Raw genomic sequence first — 17,545 nt, 5'->3', positions numbered from 1 at the left:
GTTATGACCACGGGAAGTTGGAGAATTAGTGATGAGTCAGTCAGTGAGTCAGTGAGGGCTTTGCCTTTTATTAGTATAGATACTGTATGTATATTATGAGTAGGAAATTCAGTAATCATAAAGATGTATAAATGGTAAATGCATTTAACTAGATCACAACTACAATGAAAATGGCCAACAAGGGGAGGTGTTAAAAACTATTAGGGAAGGAGAACACAAATATATTTACAGATTTTTACCTTAGTATTTTAAAAAAAAATGTTAGCCAAGGTTTTGAACACAATAAAAGTGAATCATTAAATTTGTCAAAAAAGGAAAAATGCTATTTTAGCTTTATGAACAAGATGCTACTCAGAGTCAAAGAGTTGTTATCCAGCAATATTTCATAAAACATTGTTCTATTTAAGCTAAACATTTAGACATTTTTCCTGATCTGTCCCTTAACATTTGTTCACTAAGAATATTTTTATATCACCTTTGTTTACAAGTGTTGCTCAAATTGCTCTACAAAAATATACAGTTACAAAGAAAATTGAAGGTATTATAAAAGTAAATAAGAAGCAAATGGAGGGGTCCTTGTCCTTTGTATTAAATATACTTCCTGGTCAAATGGCTGAGGACAAACACAAACTTGCTGCTATCAAGGTTGCCAGAGATAATAAACCTCTGGGGGTCCCAAGCCAAAGCCCACACAGCCCCCTCTGCACATCCCAGCATACATAATTGTGGCAGTCTCACTCCAATCACAGTTCAATTTCAGGATGCCTTGTGAACTTTTCTTCTGTCATAGGCAGTTGGAGTTGATTTAACAGACAGTGGAGACGCAGGGAGACACCACTGCAATAAACTGGAAAAAAAAACAACAGAGAAAATCAGCAGAGGTTAGTGCCCAGTGCAGAGCCTACAAAGTGTACACAGTACCATTTCTAATCTATTACAACCAATGCAAGTAATTAAGAAAAAGCCAAATTAGAAAAGTGGGCTTGTTGAAGTTTTTTTTGAAATGCTTGACATTTGTAGCTTGACACTTCTCTATTGGCAAAGCATTCCAGAGTACAGAAAGCTGTCAGTTTTTATGGTCGATCTTGGAATAAAAAGCAAAGCAACGTTTCAGAAAAGAAATGTTTGTAGCAGACACTCCACAATACAGGCAGGGTCTTAAATACTCAAAGCCTTCTAATTATTTAATAGAACCTTGAATTCTATGTGAGACAGGCAGCCAGTGTAATGAGACTGAGACAGTTTTCAGAAGGAAAAAAAAAAAAAACTAAAAAGGCCAATACGTCGTGATCACTTGGCAAAGACACAGCAGATCAGAGCAGAGATTGAGATGGAGGATTCTAGAAGTGCCGGGCAGGAGGGTCAGCTGCTACTTCAACATGGCACATATCTCTCCTTCCTCCTTTAACTGCTGCTCCATAACACGGCCAGACTCTTCTACTTCACTGTAACTGTTAAAAACATAAACACAGTAGATATTCACTCACGGAGTTCAAACATTAATAAAGTGTACCCTTTTTGTTCTGCCTCCTTCCTTGGTACACCTGTAGATCAATTATTACCAAAGTAAACCATCACAATAGATAAAGTTCTGCTTAGAGTAAAGTGTAACTAATAATATGTTTTTAAATTATTGTGGTTTTTTGTTGGATGTTGAAAGCACCCCGACTTAATTGTCATTATATGTAGCATCATTTTTCCCTTTTACATTATGGATACAGTAGATATTGTGTTACAATCTCTTTATATCTGAACTTCTAATGTGTTGTGCTCAGGTGTCGGTACCTACATGAAAACATCTTCGTTTTTCTCTCCTACCTTAGTTTTGTTTTAAGTTAAAATTAAGTCTCAGTTCTTTCAAAATCCAACAACAAAAGCACAGTAACTTAAGAAAATAAATGTTATTTTGCAAAACAGAACAACATTGCTGTTTAGTGACTGCTGGGACTGATGCACCTCAGTCTCTGTGTTTGTGAGGATTCACACTCTGACGCTCTCCTGTCTAAAATTAAAAAGCCGTGTTAGTCACTGGACAGATTGAGCAGACATACAGTGCAGTATTCAAGGCAGCAAAATATTACCAATCAAGTAATAAATATGGGGAGGCTTTGCAGGAATTGTGTACAAATTACTTTTGAAACCTCACTAGTCTTACCTGTAGAAATAGCAAATCTAACATGAACTACACATCATCTCAAATTGGGAATCTTAAAAGCAGAAGAAAAGGACATCCAGTTGTGTCTCAGAATTCGGATACACTGGCATCTGTTCAGCCACATGGAAGGCTGGTTACCACTGGGCATCCTGTAGGGTCAAGAAAAAAAAATACAATGAAGGGGCATTGTACTTCTAACTGCAGCAATAAGAAAGAAGTTACTTCTAAGGACCAAGCCTTCTCCATTATATTCAGTTAAATGTTTGTGTGTGTACTCCTCCTAAACCAACAGCTTAAATGATAAGCCAATGACATGTGACAACAGCAGGTACCCAGCCTGTCATTGTGCCACATCAGACGCACACCACACTTCTCTGATGGCTTTGGACATCATAAATTTTGAAATTGTCTGTTTTCTGCCATAGAAGTTTTTTTCTACCAAACAAGGATAAAGAAATCCATTTCAAAATTATGAATAAATAGTATTCAACTAACAAATTAATTCATAAGTATGACATTAATATATCGCCAGAATGTAGTTTATGTACAAATGAAGACAAATCCCCTCTCACATTTCTTTTACTTCTGCTCCTATTCCAAAATGTTTTATAAAGGTTTATTTCTGTTACTTTCTTGAATGACAAACCAATATCTCACTGTTTAAGTATTGTTGTTCTTATACTGTATACAATTTTGAAGAGTAAATGTTAGAAAATGCAGTAACTGTGGTTTCCTTGCTTCATAAATTTCATATTCATAAGTGTAAAGTTCAGAACGTTAGACCCTCTGTTACATCTTTCTGTATGGACATTAATAAGCTAGAAATAGCTTTTAAAAATGGAAAACACACTAAAATAATTAAAACGTGTAAGATTCTGTTCTGCTTCATTAACAATGTGTAATGCTATTATCTGCATCTCTCTTTCTTGTAATAACTTAGCTGTAGCTACTCTTGTATGTAATTTTGCCTTCATCATTATACTGTATTTTGTTAACTTTATTATGGATATACTCTTGTATTGATGTACTCTGATATCAACATAATAAAAAATACTGATGGCTTTGGAGGGCACACTTTACACCTGTCGAGTGTCAGACGTGCTCTCCTAATTCTATTCCTAATTCGACATCTCGATTACATTGTTTTGCTTAATTATTAGCACGCCGTTCACTCTTTAAGATGAAAAATGCAAACAAATATTAAAAGAAACACACCACCAAATGCTAATAGGGTGTTACGAAATAAATGAAATGCATCCATTAACCCAACTACGGAAAATGCTGCGAGTTTCACATTTAAACCATGAGATTACAAATGTCATATTGCAACTAAAAAGGAAAATCCTTATTGCCTTTTTCATCAATACGATGTACTTACAAAAAGCTATACGTATCCATTATAAAGTTCACAGACATACGTCGCATTTCAATTCGCTCCCTCTTCATTCGAATGGAGTTAAAATTTTCAGGCAACACATATTCTTCCAAGACGTTATAAAATTCAAAAGTTATCACCTTTTCCAGTAAGAAGTCCACTTACAGACGGAGATAAACGTCAACACAAAAATGACTTGCAAGTACAATTCAAACCTGACGAGTGACTTGTGTCGTAAAACACAAGACATGCGCAGAACAAATCGGGCAGCATCGTGAAATGATTTTTAATTAAGCATAGAGCGCGTACGCGAGACAAATCGAACGGGGACTCGTGTCACGAAGTAGAAAAACGCAGATCGGGCAGGGTCGTAATAGTAATGTTCTGCGCGCGCATGTGCACATGGCTCTAGTTGTCTTTGTGCGCATGCGTGCGCAAATCGGGTAGGCATTCAGATCAGGTAGCGACAAAGTCTAAACATGGTTGGGAATGTGGCACAGCGGGAAACTGTTTAAGGGGGGACCTTTTTCACTGCTGCACCGCTAAACACACATGCAACGGAGTACATGTGTTAATGGAAGTATTGAGCTGTGAAAATGGGCAGAGAACATTCTGAAACTGAAGCTGTAGTAGACAATTAAGTTGAACATGATAACACAGAACAACTTTTGCTGAAAAAAGGAGCCGTGTCTGTTGTCTGGAGATACTTCGGTTTTAAAAGGTCGGATATGGACCAAACCACTACACTGCAAATGCTGTTGAGCTAAAGTTATTGCTGGCGGCGGCAGCATGAGCAATTTGCTGCACCACCTTAGCCGCAAACATGCTTTGGAGTACCATGAATGTATGGAACTAAGATTGGCACCCTCCATGTCCTCGGGTAAAACCGAAAAAGCTAGGGGACACTCGAGTCAGACGTCACTTGTAGACGCGTTTGCTACAGGTACTGCCTATGATAAAAAAAAAAAAGGCAAGCGGTGGATCGAGATAACTAACGCCATTATAATCCATATAGCTAACGTGTCAGTGGACAGAGATTATTAACATTATTTTTTGTAAACCAACTACACTTTTTGTTATTTACTATTTATTCCTTTTCTAAGACATGTTCTGTGCAATGCAACTTTTGACAAGCATCTCCGGATATTTTACTAAGTCTAAATGCCTCTTTGGATGGTTGAAAATATGTTGTCAAAATGATAGTTTAAGTTGTTTGCAAAATTTGTTCAATAAAAAGGCACTATATTTTGAATGCAACTGTCATGCATTGTGATTCCTTCTCTTCATTAGTAATAGCAAAAGCAAAATGAAAGGAGCAACGTTTGGTGAAACTCAAAGCAGGATGTGTTTAGCAACTGCTTGCTAGGAGATGTGGCTGTGAGCTTAGTCCATTTTGCAAAACAGATCCAGTAAGAAAGGTATTTAATATGTAATACCTCCATGCACTTCAACTTATCTGCAACCTTGTGCAAATCCTTAACTGGGGAGCTATAATTCCCATCATCCACTGCACTGCTCCTGACGAGTTCATCAATGCTTACAAAGTTTAAATAAGAGCATATTCAACAGCATATGTTCAATAGTTGGCAGCTCAGTAATATTACCAAAAAGTAAAAAAAAATACATATACATAGAAAATTATTTAGTTGCATAGTACTTCTGATAGATCCGATTAACCAATGGCACTATAACTGAGGCCTGTTGATGTAAAAAAAGAATATCCCAGGCAAAACCAGGTAACAGCTAGTGTTTTATAATTGATAGTGCACATATGCAGAAATGGCCCAAAACTATGTCCTAGCAGTAGACACAAGACATCTGTATGCTAATATGTTTATGTACGTTACAATCTTAATTAAAAACGAAAATTGTTAACTATATTTGTTATCTCATGAGTGCAGTGTTTTTTATGTTAATACTAAAAAAATGATAGTTTTAAAGATAGAAGTATATTAAATATACATTTGGACTTGTATAAATGTCAGATCTTGAGTTTGTTTTAAAACACATCATCGAATATTCCACCCTAGCCTTGCTAATTGCAAAACAACTTTTTGCCAATAGATGGCAACAGAGAGACAACACAGACAATAGTAGTGATTTCACTAAAAGGTTAAGTATTCAGTAAGAGATGGAGTACCAGTAAAAAAACATAATAATAATAATAAATAATTAAAGAGCTAGAAAGCCTTTAGGTAAATGAAGGCAACTGATGATGTTCTCTACTGCACCCTTAAGAATCTGACCACTTAATAGTATAGGAGAAATCTTAGAATAACAATTTAAAATATAAAGAATATAATTCCAATATGATGACATTTCATTCTTATTAAAAGTCAAGTCTTGTAAAGTTCTTCTCTGAGGTATGCAGTAGAACCTTTAGAAGTTAGCACAGTCACAATGCAAAGAAATGGATACACTTTGTACACCATTAACTTTTAAATCATCTGAACTTTTTTTCACCCTTTAAACTTTCCATTGAAATTATCACATTTAAAAAAGTAAAACGAGTGCAGCTAATTTTAAAAGCATTAATTTGCAACTAAATCAATTCAGTGAGAAGAGAGAGCAGCAACTTCACCAGAAATGGAAAAAAAGCAGAAATTACTGACAGATTATAAGACCCCCGTGGGAGGTCTCCCTTCTAAACAGAGTTATGGTAAAGTTTTATTGTTTTATTTATAGCTGATCATGTGATTACTATTCCTATTTTATATATATATATATATATATATATATATATATATATATATATATATATATATAAAATTATATAATATACAGTGATCCCTCGCTATATCGCGCTTCGCCTTTCGCGGCTTCACTCCATCGCGGATTTTATATGTAAGCATATTTAAATATATATCGCGGATTTTTTGCTGGTTCGCGGATTTCTGCGGACAATGGGTCTTTTAATTTCTGGTACATGCTTCCTCAGTTGGTTTGCCCAGTTGATTTCATACAAGGGACGCTATTGGCAGATGGCTGAGAAGCTACCCAACTTACTTTCTCTCTCTCTTGTGCTGACTTTCTCTGATCCTGACGTAGGGGGATTGAGCAGGGGGGCTGTTCGCACACCTAGACGATACGGACGCTTGTCTAAAAATGCTGAAAGATTATCTTCACGTTGCTATCTTTTGTGCAGCGGCTTCCTATTTATATATATATATATATATATATATATATATATATATATATATATATATTTATATATATATATACAGTATTCCCTCGCTACTTCGCGGTTCACTTTTCGCGGATTCACGACTTCGCGGGTTTTTAAATACAAGTGATTGCCCGCCTATCGCGGAAGTTATTTTCCAGACCCATCAGCAACAGGAGAAAATCCGCGATATAGAAAGACCATATAAATAAACATTTTTATAGTTTAAGCCTTAAAATACCCATCCCACATGCTTCAAACACATGTAAACTTATAAAACACACTTTGTTAACACATCTGATATGTGGATGTCGGGCTAAGGATATGAGTAACATCTCACTATTATAAAACATTTTAACTTCACGCAAGACAAGACAGTGAGACAGGAAAATAGGTGATGTACACCTAAAAGCCTGATTGTACAGGCTTTTAAATTATTGACACGCAGAGCGACAAGCAGCACTAAGCCAGCACAAAGTCCACTTCTCCTTAGCGTTCATTCAGCTCCCCACCCCCTTGACAATGCGAAGTGGCAGGAGCGTGCCCCTCCGGGGAGGGTTGGGGGGTTTGAGCGAACGTGAGTTCAGCAGTCACACACCCCCATTCCTCCTCCTCCTTCCAAACGCGCAGAGCGACAAGCAGGCATTTTGGCAGAAGCAGCACAAAGTCCATTTCTGCTCTGCTGAGAGTTCAGCTGCCCCCCTTCACAAAGCGAGTGCAGACACATTGACGTCTGATCGCTGCGTGCAGTGTTGGTCTGAGGTGTTTAAGAATGTAGAAAGTGTTTAAGAGCATAGGAAGTGTTTATAAGACTGTGGGAAAGGTTAACAAGAGAGCGAGAAAGGTTTATAAGAGTGTGGGAAGGGTTTACAAAGCCTTAAAATATGTATAGATAATAAAATAAATATAGGTCGCTACTTCGCGGATTTTCACCTATCGCGGGGGGCTCTGGAACGTAACCCCCGCGATAGATGAGGGATTACTGTATGTATATATAATGCCCTCAATAATGTTTGGAACAAAGATACATTTTTCTTTGATTTACCCCTCTGCTCCACAGTTTAAAATTACAAGTCAAACAATTCAGACATGATTAAAGTGCACATTGCAGACTTTAATTTATGGTGTATTTGAATACATTTTGGTCACACCATGTTGAAATTACAACACTTCTTATACATATGGATATATATATCATTTAACACCGCAATATCATATTCATTAGTGTGACTGAAAGTTAGAATTACATTATACATCTGCAACTTTTGCATGCCATTCATTTGATGTCTTTATGCAAATACAGAAATTGTATATGTCATGTTGAGTTGTAACATTTTTTAATATTTTAGTGTTTTGTTTTTTTTTTGTTTTCATGTGGCTTGCCTTCCTTACAATCCCATGTTACCTGAAACTTTGATGTTGTGTCATATCAGATGAGCATGCAATATGTGAGCATGTGCCAATGAACATTAATATTTCTTTTTAACTGTGGTGTGTATGTCACATTGTTCTGTATGCTTATTTATTTACCGTTTATGATCTCCTGTTTTAATTTTCTTTTTGTGCTCGGTAGTCGTTTCTGAATTATAGGTAGGAACTTGGGACTGACTTAGTAAGATTTATAGGATCAGATGAACAAACCAAATCTTTTAGGACTTTTTTTTTCCCCAAAATCCAAGCCAGCTTTTTCAGGTTGGAATTTAACTTTGTGCTGACTTCTTCCTAAATCTTCTCTTTAGTTTTAATTAAATTGCCTTTGTAAACAGCAGGTTATTGTACTACTTATGTTTGTGCTAACAGTCTTCACAAATAAAAAGATATGACATAATTTTTATTCGAACTAGGAACAGAACTGAACTTTTTAAATTAACCCAGAAGTCACAGTAATCCTTGAAGGACTGAATCAACAACCTAACATAGTAATTTTGATGAATATTAGTGTTTTGGTATGTGTAGGTTATGGGTGCTGTGGGGTTACTAATGGACATAGTTGTCAAGATTTGATTACAAAACATTTTAGGCCAATGTAATTTTCATGAATAATAAAATAAAATAATTCATTACATTTATATAGCGCTTTTCTCAGTACTCAAAGCGCTATCCACACAGGGAGGAACCGGGAAGCGAACCCACAATCTTCCACAGTCTCCTTACTGCAAAGCAGCAGCACTACCACTGCGCCACCTGTGAGGAATAAGTTGATATGTGAAGTACTTGTAAACCAACACAGCACAAGCTCACCTTGGGCAATAATTAAAAAAAATATATATATTAGAGTGAACGTTGCAACAATGAGAAACGGATACTAGGATTTTAATGTTTCAGTGGCATTCTAGCAAGTAGTTTGAACAGAATAATTCTATTTATATAGCACCTGTTGTACATAAATGCATCACAACGCACTTCAAGTGAAATCAATAATACAACAAATATAAAATAAAAAGTAAAAACATAAAATTATGCAAATAACAATATAGAAAAAAAATAAATAGGTAAAAAGCCAAAAAATAAAAGTAACTTTTTAAACTGGATTTAAAGCTAATAAGAGTAGAAAAATTTCCTAACTGCTAAGACAGATCATTTCATTAGTATATTTAAAATTAAGTGAGGGTAGGGCTAAAAATGATGCACTGTCAAAACAAAGATTTCGTCTGAGCTTCAACAGTTTCTAATATTTTAAATAGGAGCTACACCATAAGAGGGTGTTATAATCTAATAAGCGAACACAGTTTCTTAAGAACAGTAATAATGTGCACTGTTTTTTTTTGAATTTGTCAGCAATTGTTGTGCAGCATTTTGAATTATTTGTGAGCATTCTTTAAAGTCTTAGTTAGGCCAGTTGAATATGCATTGCAATAATCAATACTTCTACTAACAAAAGCATGCAACAGCTGTTCTGCATCCATAAATAAAAGCAAGGAACTCTGCTGTATTATGTACTGCTTAAAAGGTTTCCAGCAATATGCTGGATTTCTGGATGTTTTACATTTAAAAATATACTGTATATATTTACTGGTCGTTAACACTTATTTATCAAAGTAACCATGTTGGGGTAAAAATAATCAATGTGGATTGATTTATTTATTTGGAACATTTTAACTAATCATGTACAGTGATTCCTCGCTATATTGCGCTTCAACTTTCGCAGATTTTAAATGTAAGCTGTGAGGAAAAGCCCAGACACAGACAGGTAGACATGTTGTTTCTTCACCACACACGTTTATTTACAACTATTATATACAATTAGTGCGCACAAACCCAGTGCCTCTGCACCAATCACCCCTTAAGTCCTGGCCACACTCACAATGCCTTTCACAGTCTCTGGTCCGCCTCCACTCCTCTCCACCAAGCTTTGTCCTCTTCCACCCGACTCTTCCCCTGACTGGAGGGAGGAGGCCCCTTTTATACACCCCTCTTGGACTCCAGGTGCATCCTAAGGGCTTCTGTAGCCACACCCCTGTGTGGCGGAAGCTCTGTTGGTGTATCCGGAAGTCCACTGGGTGTCCCCAATACTCTTCCCCCCCAGCACTTCCCGGTGTGGCGGAAGTACTGAGGTCCAGGGCTCCCAAGGCATCGGGGCGCCCCCTAGTGGTGACCACGGGCCCCTACATGGTAGAGCTTCCAAGCTCTGTACCCGTGGCCCCCAAAGCAACCAGGGAGGACGCCCCCTCGTGTCCTGGAGGAGGCACAAGCCCTCCTCCGCTCCTCCTGGGCATCCCGGCCGGGCGACAAACCTAGCTGGGTGCCACATTGCCCCAATGCCAGCGAAGACCCGTTGGTCCGAGCGACACACCCCATTAGGGCGGTTCAACCCCGAAGTGGGTCCTACTACTTGTCCAGGGTCCGTTCCGGCACCCTGGAACTCTCTTCTTCGGCACCCCCTCCGAGATCTACGCGCCCCGCTGTTCAGTGCCGCTCGTGCCTTCGCAGCCTCCGCCGGTTGAGGGGCCGCCCCCATCGCCAGCGAAGTGTCGTCCGGCCAGACGGTCCGTCCTATGAGGGTTGGCTTCCCCCGAAGCAGGTCCTACTGCTCGTCCCGGGCCCAATCCTGCAACACACAGAAACACAGGGACAGAGCCGCTGCCTGGACATCCTTCCCTGGCGTCCCTCTGTGCCGCGCACTGGCAGCGCTCCCCCCTTTTACAAGGACCCCGGAACTTGCCTGTTCGGAACCTCCTCCGCGGGTTGCATGTCCCTCCAGCCTACGGGACCGCCTGCTTTTCTCTTCATTCCACCGGCTCTGGGGAGTGGCCCTTCACTGGACGTGCGCACCCAGCTGCACGTCCCTTCCTGTTGGAGGAATCGGCACACAGCCCTCGATCCCTCCTTTCTCTCTTGGACGCCCTGACGGTATGAGTCTGCGCATGACAAACGCGCAGCCCCGTTCTCGTCTGTGTCCATGCAGAGCGACGGGAGGCTGCCGCGGGCTCGGGACGTCGGGCGCTAGGACCCAGGGCACTCATCAGCCCCTGTCCGCTCTGCCCTCTCGCTGTTGCTCCCCTTACCTCGCGAGCAGCCTGCACCGCTGCATCTGCTGTTGGAGACCCACCGACATGGTTCCGATCACTGATATCACGGGCCCCATCGGTGGGATCTCCCTTTTTCTTTACGGGGTCAGTCTCACTCACCTTCCCCGCCGCGTCCATCCGGCTGAAGACTCCAGCGCCGCGCCGATCTGCCCACTGTCGCAGCGTCATCACGGACGCGGCCGCCTTCACCTCCAGCTCCTTCAATCCTCTACGGAGGACGCGTATCACCTGTAAAAGCGACTCTGCGGGCTGTAGGCATTCCTCCAGCTCACGCAGAGCCACTGGCAAGCACAGAGAGTCAGTCGGCAGTTGCCCTACCTTTTTGTCAGGCATATCCGCCGGCTGCTGTCTGAGGGGCCTTCCCACAGGCCCCGTCGGGTCCTTCCTCAGCCCGGGATTGACACTCCTTGGGCCCGCCTCCATCCAATCATCAGCGGGCTCACCGGACACACCGTCCAATCCTGTGCCTGTCACGGGGAGGGACTTCCGGTCCGCGGCCATTTTGGCTCTGTTTCTCTGCCTCCTGGTGCGGCGACGTGCCTTCCTGGAATCCAGCAGCTGCTGCTTATCGAGCTGCAGCGACTCCTTTCTCGTGGCACTGCATGCTGCCGCTTCGGTGCCGACGACAGCCTGAGGATCGGCATACTGCTGCCACTGACGCAGACCCAGGCAGTCCCTGCCTGCAACACAAAAGGTAAGCTTGCCCCCACGGGGCCGATTGCCATTAGGCAGGGCACTCACCTCCCGGGTCTCGTCTCTTTGTGTCGCCGTCCTCGCCGTGCTGCCGTTCTGGACGTCCTTAGCGACAGTGTGCCTGCTGGAGCTCGCTGAACTCCAGCAACGTCCTGGTTCTTCTCCCCGCACCAGGGGACTCTGGCCGTTCAGTGGACCAGTGGCGGGCCGCAAGATGATTCGCTCACGCAGGGTTGTGCATGCGTCACTCCCACGGCGCGTGTGTGGGCTAACCTGCTGCTCCGGACTGCCCACAAAATTATTTTTTAGGGGTCCCTGCCTTGTACCAGGCAGAGAGTCCCATCTGGGATGCCATTGTGGGGAACAGCCCGGACACAGACAGGTAGACATGTTGTTTCTTCACCACACACGTTTATTTACAACTATTATATACAATTAGTGCGCACAAACTCAGTGCCTCCGCACCAATCACCTCTTAAGTCCTGGCCACACTCACAATGCCTTTCACAGTCTCTGGTCCGCCTCCACTCCTCTCCACCAAGCTTTGTCCTCTTCCACCCGACTCTTTCCCTGACTGGAGGGAGGCGGCCCCTTTTATACACCCCGGATGGGCACCAGGTGCATCGTAAGGGCTTCTGTAGCCACATCCCAGTGTGGCGGAAGCTCTGTTGGTGTATCCGGAAGTCCACAGGGTGCCCCCAATACTCTTCCCCCCAGCACTTCCCGATGTGGCGGAAGTACTGCGGTCCAGGGCTCCCAAGGCATCGGGGCGCCCCCTGGCAGTGACCACAGGCCCCTATAGGGTAGAGCTTCCAAGCTCTGTACCCATGGCCCCCAAAGCAACCAGGTGCCACAAAGCATATCTAAAAATATATCACGGCTGTTTTGCTGGTTCGTGGATTTCTGTGGACAATGGGTCTTTTAATTTATGGTACATGCTTCCTCAGTTGGTTTGCCCAGTTGATTTCATACAAGGGACGCTATTGGCAGATGGCTGAGAAGCTACCCAACCAGAGCACGTATTACGTATTAAATAAAACTCCTCAATGATATACGATATGCTTCCCACGCAGTGCTTCGCATACTTGAAAGCCCGAACAGCACGTATTGATTTTTGTTTGCTTTTCTCTGTCTCTCTCACTCTCTCTGACATTCTCTGCTCCTGACGGAGTGGGTGTGAGCAGAGGGGCTGTTCGCACACTGGCCTAAAGGATACGGACGCTCCTCTAAAAAATGCTGAAAGACTACCTTCACATTGCTCCCTTCCTTGCAGCTACTTTGTCCTGCGGTGCTTTGCATACTTAAAAGCCCAAACAGTCCTATTGATTTTTGATTGTTTGCTTTTCTCTCTGTCTGTCTCTCTGACATTCTCTGCTACTGATGCACACTCCTTTTGAAGAGGAAGATATGTTTGCATTCTTTTAATTGTGAGATAGAACTGTCATCTCTGTCTTGTCATGGAGCACAGTTTAAACATTTGACTAAAGGGTGTTATTTCATGTCTAGAGGTCTCTAATAATGCTAAAAAACAGTAAACAGGTTTTCTATGCTCTAACTGTGAAAATATTCGATTTATAAATAAAGAATCCTACTTTGTGGAAATTCATTTATCACGGTAGAGTCTGGAACGGATTAACCGTGATAAACGAGGGTTTACTGTAATACTATTCTTGCAATTTCCAAATGTTTGCAAGCAGTATAGTCTGAACAATCCTCAGCAAGCAGCTCTCGGGGAGTTGTTGCCTGTGAGCATACTGCTTTGCATGTTTCGAAGTCTCCACTTGAAATGAAATTGAAGATGGTTAAGGCTAGGGAAGACCCAAGTGCAGTAAATAGAGGTGCAGTATTAAAAAATAGCAGTGGGTTTGATTTGAGGGAAAGGAGAACAGGAGATAAAGGGCAACTCCTTGGTACTCTGTGTTGAAAATTAAACTAACTTGGTGCTTACATCTGCATTGTGTGGACGTTATGGAGCTCCTTCTTGTTCCTTTCTCAGTTTATTAGGTTCATATAAATTTCTGGTTAGGATTTTGGGAAATTGATGATGATGTTCCTACTTGGTCTGCACACAAGTAAATCAAAATGAGCTGTATTTTTTTTCTTAAAAATAATACGCAAATTAAACCTGTTAGGCATCTATTACTGTACATCGCTTCATACTGAGTTTGTTACTCTTGCCAATGCTTCTTCTATAATATGCTGGCACAAAACCTCAGCTGGAACTTTCTTTATGGTCTTGGAATCTTAGAGATTAGGTGAAAACTGTTCAATCAGGATCTAAAGTAGGCTTTTTTAATTGGATGTATTACAATAGGATGCATTACCAAATAATTTGATACAATTTTCACCATTTTTGAGAACCGTTGTCTCTTAGTTGAAAATTTCTAAATGATAAATGAAAATAAAAAAGTGGTAGGGGAAAAAACAAGTGTATAGCCCATAATACTAAATTCATACTAACATCAACTTAAAGAAAACATTAAGAAATAATGTAGCAAATGTATTTCGTAAAGAAATTAATTTGTATAAAGGTAGATAAATTATTTTTATTGTACTCTATAAAGTTTTTGGCTTTTATATAAACTAATATTCAATGTTTATAGATTCAACTGACAGGTGTGGCTTATTAGTATTGTTGACACTATTAAGAAGGAGAGTGCAGTGTTCTCCCCAGAAATTTTTTCCAGCTGGGTGGCATGAAAAAGTAACCGGGTGGGGCGGGATGGGGATATTTGGTGGTGGGGAAAATTTAAATGTGCACTATTTTTATTAGTTAATTATTATTAATTATTTTCCAATGCTCAATATGTCTTCCTTTTTTAAGGTTTGACACTTGTGCCAGAATATTTTTATTAAATTTAAGAAGTATCCAATTCAGGAACCTGCAACCCTAACAAAAATTTTAAATAACAATTGTTATAACATAAACCAAGAGGCACAAGTATTGTCGCTGTCGGGAAGAAAAGTGAAAACAATGAAAAAAAGTACGGGAAACCTAATGAAGAAAAAATTAAAAATATTCTTCAAAGCCAACTTGCATATGCAGAAGGTGTCTTCAGTTAACACTAGAATTACCAGAGCCTACGAAAAAACTCGTATATCTGGCCCACCTTAAATCGCTTCTTAAATCCGTTCACACCTCTCCGCCAGCATCCGTTGTCCTCTAAATGTGCTGATAAAAGACAAGCTGCCAGCAGCCGGCTATTCCATCCCCCCACCGACTTAGAACGTGAGCGAAGTTTTCCCAGCTCACGCCTTCATTGATTATGTGGGAGTGAAGTGGAGTTCTACAGTGGAAATAACAGATCATTATTCTAAAGTAATCTGTGTAAACACATTGTTAAAACAGAAACTTTTTCATATTTTAGTAATAAATGTTACAAAATGTAGTAGGCATAAACTATAGAATATATAAAGCCCGAGTTCCAAAGATCAAATAAACACTTTCACAAAAGCTTCAAGAATGATTCAACAGCTTCTGTGGCATAGCGTGTTAAGATTTGCCTCTTAGCGCAGAGCAGCTTTTCCTTGCCTCACAGACCTGAGTTCGATTCCCCGCTGGGGATGAAGTGTTGCTTTTTTTTTCTTTTCTTTTAAACCTTAAACGGACATAAAATTTATACATTGGTATGTAAAAAAGAACAACATGTGCGTTGTCCCTGACTCTCTAAGTAAGATCGGGGGAGGGGTGATGTTAGAGCGCCTGCGCTTATTCAGTGCAGCTGGGACAACGCACATGTTGTTCTTTTTTTCTTTCAGTACACGTGGCTTCCCTGTTTATTTCTATATCTAGTGACTTCTCTGCCTGTCTGTCTCTCTATTACGCAGTGCTCTGTCTGTCTGTGTGTTATGGATCTTAAAAATAAGTTATAAGGACAGTTGTTCCTGTTAATTGCAGTCTCAATTGTTAAAAAAAATATTTGAAAAGGAGCATCCCACATGAAAATATAACGATCTCAGTAACTGACAGTGCATACCAATGTATAAATTTTATGTCCGTTTGAGGTTTAAAAGAAAAGAAAAAAAAAGCAACACTTCATCCCCAGCGGGGAATCGAACTCAGGTCTGTGAGGCAAGGAAAAGCTGCTCTGCGCTAAGAGGCAAATCTTAACGCGCTATGCCACAGAAGCTGTTGAATCATTCTTGAAGCTTTTGTGAAAGTGTTTATTTGATCTTTGGAACTCGGGCTTTATATATTCTATAGTTTATGCCTACTACATTTTGTAACATTTATTACTAAAATATGAAAAAGTTTCTGTTTTAACAATGTGTTTACACAGATTACTTTAGAATAATGATCTGTTATTTCCACTGTAGAACTCCACTTCACTCCCACATAATCAATCAAGGCGTGAGCTGGGAAAACTTCGCTCACGTTCTAAGTCGGTGGGGGGATGGAATAGCCGGCTGCTGGCAGCTTGTCTTTTATCAGCACATTTAGAGGACAAAGGATGCTGGCGGAGAGGTGTGAACGGATTTAAGAAGCGATTTAAGGTGGGCCGGATATACGAGTTTTTTCGTAGGCTCTGGTAATTCTAGTGTTAAATACTTCTTTTCTTCCAAGAAGCCCAGTTGTCTGCAGCTTTCCCATAATCACAGTCCCCAGGATCTGGGCACACCAAGGAGATCAGCATGAGATTATTTAGCGTGCTTTGATTCATGCGATTTCTCAAACATGTCTTAATCCTTTTAAGGGCAGAAAAACCCCTTTCACATTCAGCTGTGCTCACTTGGATCACTAGCCCAATATGAGCTAGTCTGGCTAAATTTGGAAACGACTCTTTGAGCTCTGATGACGTTACCATTTTTAGTAAAATCTGTTTTGGACTGAAGTCTTTGTATGATTGACTTCTGATCATTTTTGACGCAACTGTCCATTCTTGCTTGCTACTTTCATATTTTAAAATTTGGAGGGCTACCGTTTTTGGAGTAATGATCGAAAAGAATTTCAGCAGACTCGCTTAAATCATGAGTTTCTGCATTGAAAACTTTTGAAAAGCTGGAAATAATTGGCATGTCAGGGAATCTTGCATCCAGGTGCTTGACCACTGTCTCTAGGTATTTATCATATATTGCAGTTTTGAATGACATTACTTCACTCTGTGTATAAACAATGTGGAGAACTGACCATTCTTCTGCCAAACAATGATGAAGGAGCATCATCAGAGAGGAAACAAAATTGTACGTTTTAATACATCTGCTTAATCCTTCAGCTGTGATGTCATTTCGTTCAGTGGCCTCTCTTTACAGCGCAGCTATGACACTCATCATACACTGTCGTAGTGACTGTACTGCAAAGTCATGAGACAGCCATCTAGTGTCACTGGCCATTTTCAGCTTAATCTGGGGAATGTTCAGAATATTTTGAATTTCTGTTAAACCAGCCATCCTAACTGAAGAAATTTGGAAGAAATAGAACAGCTGCCTTAAGATGTCGTTCAGTTTTGTTAAATAAGGTACAGCAGCTGCTGCTTGGGCACTTGCAAAAAATTGGTGGTTTACACAGTGGCAGTTGACCAAGAATCCAGATGTTTTATCTTTAAGCAGTTTTGCCACACCTTTTTGTTTCCCAATCATAACAGCCACTCTGTCTGACCCTAGTCCAACCAGATTAGCAGTTTTCAAGCCTA

The 17,545-nt window shown here is 40.5% G+C and overlaps 1 protein-coding gene and 1 long non-coding RNA gene across 6 annotated transcripts in view; one reads left to right on the top strand and one right to left on the bottom strand.

Annotated features, from left to right (window-relative positions):
- pask (PAS domain containing serine/threonine kinase) overlaps window positions 1–17,545 on the top strand; it is a 140,903-nt gene that overhangs the window by 76,780 nt on the left and 46,578 nt on the right. The window lies entirely within an intron of this gene.
- Window positions 72–3,765, bottom strand: LOC114642860 (uncharacterized). Of its 4 annotated transcripts, none has more exons than XR_007934130.1 (4): window positions 3,534–3,765; window positions 2,142–2,304; window positions 1,284–1,987; window positions 72–847 (listed from the first exon to the last, which is right to left on the bottom strand). It is a non-coding gene; the product is annotated as an uncharacterized LOC114642860 (long non-coding RNA). The 4 variants fall into 4 exon arrangements; XR_007934132.1 differs by having other exon boundaries at window positions 1,284–1,451; window positions 2,147–2,304; XR_003714605.2 differs by having other exon boundaries at window positions 1,284–1,451; window positions 2,156–2,304.

The sequence above is a fragment of the Erpetoichthys calabaricus genome, chromosome 2 (genome assembly GCF_900747795.2).
Source record: "Erpetoichthys calabaricus chromosome 2, fErpCal1.3, whole genome shotgun sequence".
In the NCBI taxonomy this organism is placed as follows: Eukaryota; Metazoa; Chordata; class Cladistia; order Polypteriformes; family Polypteridae; genus Erpetoichthys; species Erpetoichthys calabaricus.
Note: the sequence above shows the minus strand (reverse complement) of the source record. Positions and strands in the feature narration are given on the sequence as shown.